Raw genomic sequence first — 15,110 nt, 5'->3', positions numbered from 1 at the left:
GAATTAAACATAATTACACTAGCAGATGAAAATGATAGAAAAAAATTTAAATCCTAGAATCATGAGTTGCAACATATTCACTTAAGCTCTGATGACTCTTTATTCTTGCATGAATCGCTCTTCTGTGTGCGATTTTGAACTAGAGGCTACTTTAAAAACACTGAAATAGCACTACGATTTATCATCAAATTATTCGCTTCAATTCTCACAACAACTTCGTTGTCGTCAGCCATTTTTGTTGGTGTGCAAAAATATTTTTTATATTGTGCTTACACGGTGCAAACCACAAGAGGCGCTAATTCTCATTGACTGGACACAAGAATACTTAGTAACAAAGAACATATTCAGGGAGGAAATTACAGTTAGTTATTTGTTTATGTCTTCTGCTCTAGGTAGAAAGCCAGATTGCCCATAATCAAAAACTGCTACTAGACACACATGTTAGCCATGCTGACATTCTAACTTGTGAATAATAATAACATTGTAAACACATCTCTGAATTTGGTTTGATAATAACAAATCGGAAAATTTGTGGACTGTATGGTGTACTCCGTACTAAATATGAGGTGTTATATATCTCATGAACAGGTGTTTTATTAAAAAGCTTCAATGTGCACTGAGAATCCAGTGTATTTTCAACCCAGATTTTTAAATAGGGGCCCAGTGGTGTAGCTCCGAGTTTGCTTAAACTGCCTCAGTCCGCTGTGCTTGGTGCAGCGGTGAGTCCGCCCGCCCATCCGAAAGAATAATGCCAAGTGATACACATGCACTTGACCCTGTCTGATCTTCGTGGAAGAGTGTCCTTGTGACAAAGTGGTGTGGCGGAGACCAGGCGACAGAGAGGCAGCTAATTCTTAGCTCCCCCTAGACTCAGCTCATTTGTGGGGAAGACAAATGTGCTGCTCTCCCCTCCCGTCTGCCTTGCTATAATCAGCTTTAATTACACCTTTGCCTAAACTTCGTCTGCCTCCACAGCTCCACTAACCGCCACACAACTATCTCCATCCAGGGGATTGAAGTCTGTACAGATGGAAATCAATGCTGTGAAAAACACTTTAGGCCTTAGCGGATTTGTTCGGTTTTCGCTTTTGCTTTGTCACACCGAAAATGTTTAACATCCCCCAATAAATATGCGATATATATATATGCGATGCCAAAGTTAATGGATGAATACATGTGATTAATCTAAGAGGTTACCTATTTTGACCTGAAAGCCTTTCTCCCGCAGAGGGTTACGTAGTTAACAGCAATGTGTTACACAATCTTGTACTGCGGTCAACAACACAGTTTCAAACTGGAGTGAAAAGATTCGGGGGAAAAACACTATGACAGATAAGACCAAGGAAGTATGTAGCCTACTTATTACAATGGTAAATTATTGTTCAAATGAAGAACAATCAATTTATAATTAACATTTGTAAACTAACGTTAAAAAAAATTGGTTACTTTAAACCTGAGTATGAAAACTTGGGCAACCGAGATGTTTGGTTTAAGAGAACGAAACATTTTCTTAAACATTTTTTGAAAGAGTGCATTTTTAAAACTTTGAGCTTACAAAGCTAAGCACAGTGATTAATCACAGTGCTAGAGTGTAACTAATCAGACTACAGTGGTGCCGTAATCAATTGACAGCACCACTAACTTTTATATATATACATATGTATATTTACGTTATCTTATTTTGTAATTAATTTTTTACATATTTCCAAATTTTTTGGGCAAACAATCACATGTTTTTACATCCAAATGTTCCAGCCAGAACCTTTGTACCCACATGTCTACGGTACACCAGTAAATATGTTCCACAACAACATTCGTGAACAACGGCATTGAACCCGTTTCTATTTGCCCACTGGGGGTTAATTTAAAAAAAAAAAAGCGATTCAACTCTGGAAAAGACTATTCTTGTATGCAAGGTGTGCTAAAATTAGTTAGCCAATCAGCGAAGCTATTCAATCCTCAAATAGCATCTCAATGCTTCACATGTTGCTACAGCACAGACGTTCCCAATAATAATGTCACCGTCCACAGGCCGCATTTTTAAAGGATTTTTTTATTTGATTTTATCTGTTGTGTAAGGATTACATTATTGGGGCCTGCCATGCAAAGCAATGGCAGGAACCTATTGCTATTCTCCCAATTCTTTATTTTTCATCCGTAACCGTTAATGCGGCTCATATCGCTGGGTGCACACCTACAAATGAGGTATCAAAACGTGCAGAAAATTCACGCCATTGGAGCTATTACTTTTGGTGGGATTCGGGGTTAACGTGGCGACATAATTCGCAAAGAACTACGAAAAAAACCCCATTATAAGTCAATGGGAAAAATCCTAGAAATACCCTATTTTTGAGGATTCTCTGTGTCGTCACGAATTCACGTAGAAATGCCATTCAAATTTCATTTTGTAGATACGTCTGTGATCTCTTCGAAAGTGAAGACGGCTCGTCGATACCAATTACGGTTTGTCCACAATTTGCCTCTAAGCGACCCAAAGTTTCTCATTTTTCCTAAAATTAGAGTGCGTCTCTCACTGATTAGAGTGAGAAATCAAGACAATTTTTTCACCCCAAAATAATTTTGAAATCGCCATCACGCCCACAAATATCGCACGATTGGTATCAAAATCGGTCCTCACATTGATACGCATGTCTGCTCCGGTAAAATGTTTTCGAAATTTATCTAGACCGTACGGTTTTCTGTCACGGTGCTTCAGAGCAAAGTCATGCGACAGGATTTTCTAGGCTGTCTCAGGCTCTCTCACTAACAGTTCACACCTTGGTGAGAAACTTATTTAACATAGCAACGGAACTCAAGAGGCTATTGGCTGCTGATTAGGACTACAAATACGCATCACTGTAGTTCTATCTATAGTGGACCGCTCAGTTGAAACAGATCAGGACTGAACTGGCCTTTAGAACTACTTGCTGCTATGGGCTGTATATAACTGATTTAACTCAGTAACTGTTACACATGGGATTAGTTTGGAACTTTAAAATGAAGCATAATAATAATTTCAAAATAAAAGCCTTGAATATTTTTAAATCAGGTAATTGCTCTGCTGAGCATTATAATTGATTTAACCCAATGACTGTTATACATGGGATTAGTTTGGACCTTTGAAATGAAGCATAATAATAATTTCAAAATAAAAGCCTTGACAATTTTTACATGAGATTATTGCTCTTTTCAGCATTATATAACTGATTTTATCCAATGACTGTTATACATGGATTTAGTTTGGCCCTTTGAAATGAAGTTTTACAAAAATTTCAAAATAAAAGCCTTGACCATTTTTACATGACATTATTGCTCTTTTCAGCATTATATAACTGACTTTATCCAATGACTGTTATACATGGATTTAGTTTGGCACTTTGAAATGAAGTTTTACAAACATTTCAAAATAAAAGCCTTGACAAAAAATTTTAATCATACTGAATGGTGCACGGCCACCTTACTTAACGTTCTTGTGATTCTCCACATGCTACTGATTACATTGCAGCGTTCTTTAGCATCGATGCTAATTTCTAGCATGACAACGCCGGGCCCAAACCGACGGGCATGCTTTGGCAGGCCCCGGCTAAATTTCTTCAGAAGTTTTCTAGTTTGAACTATCATTGTTACATCAGAAGCTATGTATAAATTAGAAGCTTTTATTATCATCAATTTAACAGAGACCACATGAGTAAAAAAAGAACAAAAGTACAAGAGAGAATGTTGCTTAAATAAACCAAAATGTGTCAAACGCACCTAATCTGCATGTGTTACCCTCATAGGAAAAATAATAGATTCCTTCTGTTGCACTGCTTATTTATCTTTAATTGCCAATTCAGAACGCAACACTTCATCCACTCCCCCCACCACCGCTCTTCAGACAACAGATGGTGGTAATTAGAGGATCTGATTTGCAAAATAAAAACATTCTCACCTGCTTGTTGGTAGCTTTTACCTTTATCTTATTTGGGTCTCTTCATCCTTATTATCTCTGCTTGTCAGGAGGGAGACTCAAGTGGCATGTAATGGCACTATGGGCATAATGCATGTTGCATTGCTAAGTACTTGTAGAAACAAAGGTTTTCTAGGTAATCTCAAATTCTAATATCCTCCTCCTACAGGTCTGTCTGTGAGCCCTATAATAGCCCCTATTACTTACACTTCGAGTGCAGAACAATAATGCTTGAATGTTCCCCTCTGTAGCCGTGCAGAGTTACAGGAGATGAAGCTTTGTTCTTCCCCTGTTATGTTCCAGCGGCAAATATGATTAGATGATGCTATTCATCAAAGGTATAGTGGGGACGTAAGTGTCTCTAACACGCCACATGTGGGAGGTTTAATATTCATCACTAATGACTTGTCCCTGAAGGCCCTACAAGTGCTTAATGCCCTTAACGTGCCTGTAATACATGACAAGCTCATGACATATTCACCACTAAATTGCGACACATGAACTGCTGTTCAAAAGCTGACCTGAATTATGAATAATGTCAGTGTGTCTCCATCGTCAGATGAAAAAAAGAAAAAAAAGCAGCAGCAGCACCGAGACCGAATTGTTCTTATAACCAAAAGTTAAATTAGAGTGATTTATTATAGGCTGGAAGATCAGTTTGAGTGAGGCTTGTTCTTGTAACGATGACAGCAGGGAACGAAAAAGCTCTCTGGTCTTAATATATGGGGACTGTCAAATTCCTCTTAGCTCGTGGTTCCTCTGCTGGCTTACACAATCAATCACTGTTGACTGTTTAGGATTTGGATAGAGTGAGACCTACATTTACCACTGCAGGAAGGAGGGAAAAGAGATTTACTTCACGTGATTTTTTTTGGCACTCCTTAAAGCTGCAGTATGTAACATTTATAAAAATATTTTTTTTTTTTTTGACATATTTGTTGAAACTGTCACGATGTCGTGACAGTATAGTATGATACAGCTAATCTGTGAAGTTGCCTTTTCCCAGTGCTTCTAATACTAAATAGAAACAACCAATCAGAGCCAGGAGGAGGGTCTTAGCGCTGTCACTCATGCCCATGTATGTGCCTCTCTGCTACAATACAGCTTTTCCTCATCAGCTGAGCCTGTTGTGAATGCTTAAGGCCAGATAGCATGGCCTCAGATGATGGCGGATAATGATGGGTTGTTTTTCCACCATTAGCACATTTAGCATTTAGCAGCAAAACCCTCCTCCTGGCTCTGATTGGTTGTTTATGGTCGGGTGTGGTGCATTTTCTTATATGACAATAGTAGCTCAGGAAGGAGGTGGAGAACAAACTTTTCACAGATTATCTGTCTCATACTGTCACAATATGCTAACAGCCTAAACATATATGCTATATATATATATATATATATATATTTTTTTTTTTTTAATAGTTACATACTGCAGCTTTAACCCCTTAACCCTTGCCCCCGAAATCACCAAAAACGCCTGAAAAGTTATACCCAAATTAAATCAGCTGCTGTTCTTGAACAATTTGGAATACATGCAAAAGGTTGGTCCCTTTATGAAGATGACAAGCTAAATTTCAGGTGCACAGAGCCTGACTTTCCCCTCCGCATGACGCAGCAAAGGCGCACAGATTGCACATGGTAACGCATGCAGCTAGTGGATTCATGTCAAAACAAACTCCAAAATGCCTTAAATCCTTGTGACAGAACACGTGTTGGCTACACATCGGTGGCTTTAGATTTAGTCTCCGAGTTGACCAGTCAGAAATATTCCAGAAAGAATACAGGCATGTCAAAATGAGGTCAAGTCGTCCTCTGGATATTATTGGCTTGGAAAAAGCCATTTCATAACATTCTTGGTCGAATGCGGTGTCAATCAAGACCGGCTCTATCCTGCCATATAAAAGCGTCATAATGGACACCAGCAGAGTTTAAAACTTCATCCCGTATCCCCGGAAAATATAATGGAAAAATGGCACAGGGGCGTTCTGGTGCACGGGGTTCATTCTGGATGAATCAAAGTTGTTTTGTTTTTTTTACAACAGCTTCTGATATGTGTTGTCCTTAAGCCATTTTGTGCAAGTCTACCCATTTCAAATTGCATGGATGACCTTTCAGTGCACATTTCAACTCCAAAATGTAATCATAGACCTTTATTGCCATCGTTTCAGAAGATGACTATATGCATTTTTTTTTCACTCTCCCCCTGAATATCAGTGGTATTCTTTTATCCTTGTACTCCTGTGCAGCAATTTTCTATTTGACATCTGTGCCGATAAAAGAGTTTCCAAATATAGCCTCACGGAGAGATAGAGAAAGGGGATGGAAACAGAAAATAACAAACCTTACATGGTACCTTGATCAATGTGAAACAAAAGTAAAATCTGCAAATTCCTTCCTACAATAACAGTGTGAGTATTAAACCAAGACTGTTTCTCAAACACAAAGCTTTGACCGCTTCAAGTAAGCAGCACAGCTCAATCACAGAAACATTCGGCATTTACTAATTCATGAGCGATCCAACATCTAGTTCAGCCCCATGAAGCGAAAGAGGAAGAATCAGGTCTGTGTTGCTCATGTTAAAATAACTGAGGCCAGATAGGAGCATGTGTTCTCAATTCCAATATAATGAAGTCATGGGGAGCCTTCGGAGGGACCGCGAGGTTGGGAATTCAGTATTTTGGCACCGTTGAATTCACAAATAATGACGGCTTGAAATTAAAGCTGGATTTTCACGCAGCTACAACAGATGTGTGTCAAATACTCTTTGGACCTGGTTCATGTTTTTTCTTTTTTTCTTCTCCAGTCTAATTTCATTTTGGAAGAATTCTGGGAAATTCAACAATCAATTTGTGACATTAACAGTTAAGGGTTATGCGGCGGGACAAAGATCCAAGCAATGGAATGGTCCAAAAAAATAAAAAAATAAAAATCAACATTTCTGAAAAGACTATTGAAGACTTAGACTTGAACTTGACCTTTAGCAGACTGTTGCTCTCAAAAACCCAGAATTATAGCAACTCTGCTTGAAAAAGTACTTGATGGGAATCGTCGTCACGGTTGCCACAACCAGGTTTATAGGTTTAGCGAAGAATTACTTTGTCGCATAAGAGTCGGGTTGATTTGGACAGCTTTGCTCTTCAAGAAATAAAACTTTCTATATTTGTTCCTGACACATTTAAACATAAAATGTATAAAGGGGCGAAGACAGCTTCATGACACTGTTGCCGACCAACAGAGGTCAATCCTGGTTCTGATCCAGTTGATAGCCAACATTTGTATTTGTCTTGCACGCACATCACAGAGGAGAAATTGTGCTTCACTGAGCAATGGAGAGAGAGAGAGGAAGGGGCTTGTGTATGAAAGTATAGGTGGGGGGTCTTTCTGCTGCGATGCTTTCCACTTACTCTACCCATTGCCCAGCCTCTGAAGAGGAGGCAAGTGGAGTTCACTTATCCCCCCCCTAACAGACAGCCCTCCCCTTTCATCCCACTGCTGCATTTTCAAGCAATGCAGAAGATCATTCTAATAGAATTTGTAAACCTGCAAGTGAAGTGGATTGTAAGTGACACAAGAAGGTTTGTTTTTCTTCCCTTTTTTTTGTTGTTCTTTTTTGTTTTTTCTCCCACTCCAGGAAAGGAAAAATGTCCTGCAGGGAGCAGAAGAAGAGCAAAATGGCAAAATGACTGTGGTGAATGCACTGCCGCTCCATTTCTCTCCTCGCTGTAATAAGTTGCCGGCTTGCATTACTGGAGATGAGTCGTTTTACAGTCATTAATTTAGTGGCCCACCTTGCGAAGCAGCCCATTATGGAGGGAGCTGCCGTCATCAGAACAGAACCACTGGGGTGACTAGTGATTTTACTGCGTGTTTCACTATGTGCACATAAACAACCTGTAATAGAAATAAAGAAACAGTTTATAGAGATTAAAAAAAACACAAACAAAAAAAAACACTGGACTGTGCAATAATTGTGGATTAGAGGATATCACACAGTTGCAAGAAAGCCTGAGGGAGGGGGGAGGGAAAAAAAAGTGGTGGTGTTTATGATTTCTATTTTTCATAACAGAGAAGAATTACTCCCAGAGATCTGGAAAGATTAAAAGGATCAGAAGGATTATCTGTTTCTGGAGTGCTCGTTCTGCAAAAAGAGAAGAGGTTTTTACTTAGCCTCCATTTGATGTAGTCTGCAATTAAGAAACATCAAGTGTAAAAAGATTTAAATTAAATCAAGTGTATCAATGTGTGACAGCCCTAGTTGATAAGTGTGATGAAGTGCAGCGTTGGCTTGTAATTATTCTAATTTGATATGAATTGAATTATTATTCCTGTTTCAGCGAGTTTCTGGAGGAGGAGCAACTTCAAAACATGTAAGTAAACATCATAGAAAGGACAGAAGCAGCAAATGAATTCACTGAAATATACAGTGATGAATAAATTAATAAATGAGATTAATAAACAAGAATGTTATTGAAAACTCCATTTATTTCAGCAAGTCAATTCACATTATATGGATTAATTACACTCAGACTGATGTTTTCAATCCTTTATTTCTGCTAATTATGACAATTTTCCACTTAACTACTAAAAACATGACATTTAAAATTATAATTATTATAATATAAAAGTGTTTGTTTATAAGTATGTGTAATATCTGCTTAAACATTTTGATTTTCAAAATGTACATTTAATCTGACGAACGAGCCTCATCAGAATGCATAATTTACATTACTGAATATGTAAATATGTACTTTGGAGGACAGTTACTCATTTGAAATTAGTTTGTCCTGAACTATTTAGTCTTAAACCCTGACGCAGAACAAGAATGTGACAAATTTGAAAGTTTGTTTTACCAAATTTGAAGTTCCCAAAAGGTTGAAAGCTTAAGTGGGAAAAAATGTGAAATATGAAATAATAGAATAGAAATATACCTTATTGTCCCACAGCTGGGAAATTCAAGTGTACCAGCAGCAAGCTAAAGGTAAGTGGAAGAATCCATATTTACATAAAGGTAAAAGAAAAAAAAACACTACTACTGTAATGTAGAGGCAAATTTACAACATAGGAGACATTGTACAGTTTTATATGTTTTTTTTAAATATTACACTGTTATACAGTTACTAAAATAACATACTCAGTTTTTAAAAAGTGTGCAATTGGAGTTATCCCCTCCCCAACCTATTGCCACACACCGCTGTGTCAAAAAATGTATTAATGTATTTTCTGCTTGCTTATAAAACAGAACATTTCTCAATGTCTCAAAATATTTCTGGACAAGAAAGACACAAACGGTGATTGGATAGAAACCACAGGGGGGCACAACAAAAAAGTGTGAGAAATATGGTCAAAATTTGAGTTTTGGAAAAAAAGGAAGTTGTCAATAACATTCCAAATTTGTACATTTGTTAAATTCACAGACTGCACTCAGGGACTGGCATTGGTGTTACCACTGTTATTTAGCAGAAAGAAGAAAAAAAAGTACTGTGTTAAAATCCTGGCTATGAGCTGTGCCACTCTCACAACCCTACAAGAATTAGTTTCAATTGATTTAAAAAGTTGTAATTTTAGTGCTTTTCCACTCACCTGGATCACAGTAGGAGAAATTGGCTGGAAAACCTGCTTCCATCCAGCCTGTGTATGGCGCCCCAGCTGTTTACTCCGAGGGTAGAGGAGCCTTCATGTCGCTGCTGTAAGGGAGCCGGGCTTCTTTTGACCTCGCTGTCCGTCTGAGTAAACCGGTACATGCTTCACAGGTTCTGTGTCCGCTGGCTTAGTAGTCAATATAACGGTTCAAAAACCGACCTGGCCCCGGCGCGCACTGAACCATACGCAGATTTCTCAAATCAGATGAAAATAAAATTCCCCTGTAACCTCACAGCACCTGCACCAGACGCACCACATGAGGCAAAATGGCTGATGATGCAGGTGCACACTCTCACTCGGCTTGCTTATTTTCCTGGGAGAGGCTGTTTCAGGAAATTTGTATGAGCCCAAGAAAAAATATGTATGCTGCTGAAGCCTACGGAAGTCATACCAGAATGTTTGTTGATATTTCGTTTCTTTTTTTTTTAAATCAACATTTCTCTTGGCAGCATATTGCTACCAATTAAAAATGCAATATGCATTTTGAACCAAATGAACCATCGTAACAGCAGGAGCACGAAAAGGGATTATTAAATGTACTTACATGGCAGTTAGGGCAAAATCCTCCATTTGCTAGATTCTTTCAACATATTCAGCAGACTGATTCCATTTGGTTATTATTCATGAGATGTCAGAGACATAAAACACTTACAGTACCAGTCAAAAGTTTACATGAATATATCATTAGTATGAATGTTATATTCATTTTGGGCATTAAATTATACATTTCAACAGTTTTGTTTTTTTAGCGTAGAATCATCATTCAGCATAGAGCTTCAATTGGTTTTAAAAGTTTTATGTCGATTGTTTGTACCATATGATGCCAAATATATAGAGTACATACCCTCTGCTAATATTAGGTTTAAGTCACTTAACCTAATATTAGTAGTTTCTCTCTTCTTACCAGAATTGGTAGAGCTGTTTGAAATTGGTTGGGTTCATAGCACTGACCAGACTTCTTAAGATTAATCCACATATTCTCAATAGAGATGTGGTTGGGTCTTTTTCAACAGTTAAATGTTAGCTTGTTTTTTTTCATTGCCAAACTAGTTTTGATGTTTGTTCAGGAGCATTGTCTATGTCAAAACACCTAGTCATGTCTAAATTTCAATTATCTGACCTCCAAAAAAGGGAAAGAAATTAGTTGAATTTGCTAAGAAGAATCCAGTATTCGCCAATCTTCAACACTCTCACAAACTGGACCAAGAAAGAAACACCAGCTTCAAACTCAGCACTTTTTGAAGCAGAAGTGAAAAGACCGACATTCTCGGTTAAGTCAAAGATTGAGCGGTTTGGTCACAATAACAGGATGAATGTAAAGATGAGGCTTTCAAAACTGCACAACTATAATACATGGTAATCGTAGCATCATGAACAGAGTTTGATTTACTGCCAGGAGTACAGGTGCACAAAGTGAATGAATGTAAATACTAAAGACTGAGGACAATCTCCAAACTCCTCACAGGAAATCAACATTGTTGAAACCTTGAACAGAACTGGGATAATCATCCCAAACAAACATTGTAATTGGTTTTGGAAGCCATTCATGCCAGAGATGAGTGTCTAAAGGCACTGTGGGTAAACGCTGCAGGTAGGTGTGTTCACACGAGTTCAAGGAAAGTGTAAAAGAGGGGGGAAAGAAAAGACTTCTAATTTTGTTGTTTTTGAGTTTTGTCAAAGCAAAAAGCCAAACCCATCATCAACTGTGGCTTGATCTGCCGCTGTTTTTGTTTAAACCCAAACCACTCGGCTAGAAACAACTGAGCTCTTAGAACCAACAATTTAGAGATCAAAATGAAACCGCAGCAAACAGCACAAAGACTTGTCTCAGTTCCAGTCTTAACATAGTTGTTCATCTTTGTAGAGACCCATTGTTTCCTTTCAAAGCCATTGCAAAAATAATGACGCAATGCAAGCAGGGAGTTTAGCCAACAATACACTGCCTCCATACAAGAGACTGGCATGCCATCTGCAGGAGCAAGGTGTTGCATAATCACCTGCTTTTTGAGTGTTGTTAAGGAAATATGGATATTGTTGAATGTTTAATATGGCTAATCTCATGCCATGTGCGTATAAGAGCTAAACATTCCTATTTGGACAAATGTTAAGCAGAGATAAACATTCTCCTGGCAGGGCTGTAACTTAGAGCAGCCACAAAACACTATTCTCTTGAAAGGCGTTAAATTAGTAGGCCATAAATAATATCTTCCCCTGCCTAGAGGTCGGAGGTTGGGGGTTTCCCAGGGGCTCTGAGCTGCATCTGGAGTTGATCACAGACTTCGAATCTTGGAAACATTTATGTTTAATTTCTGATACACCTTTTAAATATTGATAGCAATAGTGTGTTAGATGAAAGTATATTACCCAAGTTAGAAGTATTAATTTAGTAAATGGAATGTATTTGAAAATGTACTAACTATGACAATATCGGAATCAAAAGAGAATGATTTGAATGTTATGTTTTACAGGTTGAAAAGACTTCTATCTCATCATTGTTCGTGATAAGGCAAAGATTCAAATCTTGGGAGATGCTGAGTCCAAAGGAGTAAAATAGGTTTTGTGAAATTAACTTATAACTTTAACAACTAAAATGACTCTTGAGTTTTGTCATTAAAACTTAGGGGAAGGTTTACGTTTTTCCAAGGTGGCTCTCGGTTGGTCAACAGGAGGAACGCCTTCGTTGCATAAATTAAATACGGAAACACCTCTTTGGTATATGACGTGTAAGGAGGAAAATAGAGAGAGTTTTTTCCATTTTTTCTCCACGTGGGCGCCTTTGTCTGTCTCTGTGTTTTGTGTTTGTCTGTCTCCCATTGTCTGTTATTTTGTGATAAAATGCATATCTCTGTACCTCTGCAGCTTTGTTAACTGATTCATGCGTTGCTTTGTATGAATTAAACTCTGTGATCTGTGACGTCAACACGCCTTGTTTAGTTTCGTTTTACAGCTGCCCCGCTGCTCGCCGAGAGGACCCGGCTGTTTAAGGAAGATACGAGCCAAACGTTTTGTTCAAAGTTTTAATAAATAATTCTTCCTTTACAGTGTGTACACAGACAATTTGGTAATTGTGCCTCAAAGATAAATTGGGATCTGTTAACCAGCTGTGACACATAAAAACACAGTGGGATTACCACAGGGGACGATTTTTGTACTCTTTGTCACCAAGGTGAGGGTTGTCATCACAGCTTGTAGTGACATGCATGATCTCACAGCTCCACAGGTAACAGGGTGGTCCTGAAAGGCTCCAATGGGCCCACATGGAACATTAAGAACTGAAGGAAGGTAAGAGCATTTATCTATATACCCAGCTTTATTGTAACTAGAGCTGGGTCTTCGTTCTTCGGCAAGTATTTCCTTACTTCCAGTTTTTCTTCTTCTTCTTTGCAGTGGAGGGCGTAAACGGTCAAGTTGTGTCCGAGCATCAGGTATACGTAGTTGTTATGGGGTCCTCAACTCCAGTCCCAGAATCCCAGTGTCCTTCAACTCCAGTACACCTGAAACAAGTGACTGAATTATCTCCCTGGCATGCAATGAAGTTCTCCAGAGTCTTGCTAATGACCTGATTATTCAACTCAGCTGTGAAAGTCCAGCTTAACAAGAATTTTGAAGTAATAGGGATGTCGTGTTGGGTTTCTAGGACAAAGTCAGAGGGCTGGCGGACTGGGATGTTAGAGACTGTTGGGTGCCCTAGGGTCTGCTGTCATTTGGGGAGAGTCTCTAACAAAATTATCCATATGAAGATGGATATTTATACTAATTCTTGTTGTTAAAGTGGATCAACCTATGTCAGACTGGATGGAGAGTACCCGAAGAGGAGTGCTTTCTTCCACAGTTCTTCTGTTTTTGTCACATTTTATTTTTTTGTTTGGGTTGTACAGGTCTTCCCATATTCAGTTCTTTTCTCCGTGTTTATTACTGATGTTAAGGTTGTTGCCAAACTAAGCTTAGTTTCTGAGTTTATTATTGTCTTCTGTTTCTTGTTGAATTTATTTAGCTCTATTATTGTAAGGCCTTTTCTCTTTTTAGTTCTTCGAGCCTCCCGTGGGTTAGTTAGTTCACTGCCTCAGTTTCACTGCTATTCTCCCTGCCACAGCTGTTACACATCTCCCCTGATTAGCTTATCCAGTTGTCTCACCATTTTCAGTATTTAAGCTCCTGATTTTTCATTGTTCTCCAGTGGGTTCATCTGTTTCTATGCCTGTTTCTCCATCCATGCTCTACATTTTCACATTCAAAGAATGTGAAACATTAGCAGCTTTTAAAAAAAATAAAACGCCTAATTTGAGCAGCTGTCTGTGCCTTGGTTCTACCTCGACTACACACATCATGACAGTTTTGAGCTTCATCCATCTTCCCATCAACTCCAAGCAGCCATCTACTGCTGATGAAAAAAAAAAAATCCCTCATCATTTCACATATTGGCCAAAAAAGCTCAGCAGGAATCCCATCATTCCTCATGGTTACAGAATCTCTCACATACAATTCCAGTAAAGAAAACAGAAGTTTGTTGCTGGGAACATGGCAAAATGTGAAATAATTCAAGGTTGCAAATACTTTTTAAATCCATTGCCATAAGTCTGTTGAGTCTGAAGCTTTGAATAGAATGACACCCAGTTTAACATCATCCAGGGATATAGCGTAATATGCTGCAAGGTGAAAGTCTGCATGTCCATTTGACATTCTGTAACACCACGACAGAATAATTTGAACTGTGAGAAGTATCCCTGGGTCTGTCCAGACAGATTCACCACAGCACGGGGTGCTTCATGGTAGCCTGACATTAAGCAACAGACCAAAAATGGGGGATGAAGTCAGGTCACAAAGCGCTGCATAAGTTAGCAGGATGGCATTATAATCCTCCTAACTGCAGTTATCAGCATCGAAAGAAGTCAAAATCTTTGGTTTAGAAGATTGCAAAATCAGCAACAAAGATCCTGAAATTTTCAGTGAATGAGTTTGAAAATATTTTGCCTTATGTGACAAAAATTTCTTCAACCTGTGTGTTTTTGTGACATCTAAGTGTTAGAGAGTGTTAGAGATTTGTCTGAAGCTGTTATTACTATTTATGAAGAAACTATCCTGGCCAACCTGACGTCATGTAAAACTGTAATTGACCCCTAATTCATTGATGCCTTGCAATGCAATATATCTATAGAAAGGTTTTCTTCTCACACAGTGATGCTTTAGCTCGGAGTGGAATGTGTGTGGGGTCTGAGTTGGTGACAGGGGTCTCTGTCTCATGCGGAAGAACAAATGAAGTGAGTAAGTGCAGAAAAAGAGCTGGCAGTGCCAAGGGTGGAAGGAGAATGTTCAACAAGGGATAAGATCAGTGTTTGATTAAGATCAGAAGACGATTGTGATTACTGAGACATAAAGCATAACTATTAACAGAGCCACGACAAGCCTGGGAAATTGCCTGAATAATCAATGGATCTACAGTTATATTTCATGAGCTAAAGATGTCACTGAGTGCTCTGATAAAAGCAGACCGGGTGGGAACTCTTCTTATTTGTAACAGCCGAGC

The sequence above is a fragment of the Xiphophorus couchianus genome, chromosome 11, assembly GCF_001444195.1.
Source record: "Xiphophorus couchianus chromosome 11, X_couchianus-1.0, whole genome shotgun sequence".
NCBI classification, from domain to species: domain Eukaryota; kingdom Metazoa; phylum Chordata; class Actinopteri; order Cyprinodontiformes; family Poeciliidae; genus Xiphophorus; species Xiphophorus couchianus.
Note: the sequence above shows the minus strand (reverse complement) of the source record.